The 638-nt window shown below is 44.5% G+C and overlaps 1 protein-coding gene across 2 annotated transcripts in view; it reads right to left on the bottom strand.

The window, feature by feature from the left end:
- Positions 1–638, bottom strand: part of LOC103725978 (phosphorylase b kinase regulatory subunit beta-like) — a 122,925-nt gene that overhangs the window by 63,725 nt on the left and 58,562 nt on the right. The gene's annotated exons all lie outside the window — the stretch shown is intronic.

Here is a 638-nt window from a genome sequence, read left to right as displayed (position 1 = left end):
TCAGCTGTTCCTCATCTACGGCAATCCATTGTCAGTATTCCTTTGAATAGAATTGGGCGTCTGCTGTTCATTTTTCCTGTAGTATGTTTGTTGGGTTACTGTCTGGAAGAGCCTTTATCTATCCTGGCCAACAACTCGACTGAAGGTATCGACTGTCTCGCTTTGCTGTTTGTTGAGTAACTTTTAGTTATATATATGTATGCTCTTAAGATATTATGTTGGCCCCTTTAATCTTTGGTTATACCCCCCTTTTAGGTGTTTAAGGACATACAATTGAACCAGATAAACTGATCTGTTTTTACTCTTGAGATCGTTAGAGGATCTGTTCCTCAGGGGTCCCATGGGGTTGGGAGGAACCCCTGGCTCCTTTCTTTTACCAGTTCCATCTATGTGAAGATAAGTCAAAAGTCCTGCTTGACCATGGCTGGCTTCGCTTGGAAGCATGGAGGAAATTATTCTTCTGTGTTGACCCTCTTCTTTGTAGACCGGACACTGGTTCGAGTCCATCTTGTGGGGTCTCCTCGGCCTCCTTGATCAAGAGGACAGGTGTCCCACCACAATTACAGGACATTTTGAGAGATGCTCATAGTCCCCTAGGAAGGCAAGGAGCAAAAACTGTCCTTTATGTCCCTCTGACC

Source organism: Nannospalax galili, unplaced genomic scaffold, assembly GCF_000622305.1.
Source record: "Nannospalax galili isolate Female #2095 unplaced genomic scaffold, S.galili_v1.0 scaffold2289, whole genome shotgun sequence".
NCBI lineage: Eukaryota > Metazoa > Chordata > Mammalia > Rodentia > Spalacidae > Nannospalax > Nannospalax galili.
Note: the sequence above shows the minus strand (reverse complement) of the source record. Positions and strands in the feature narration are given on the sequence as shown.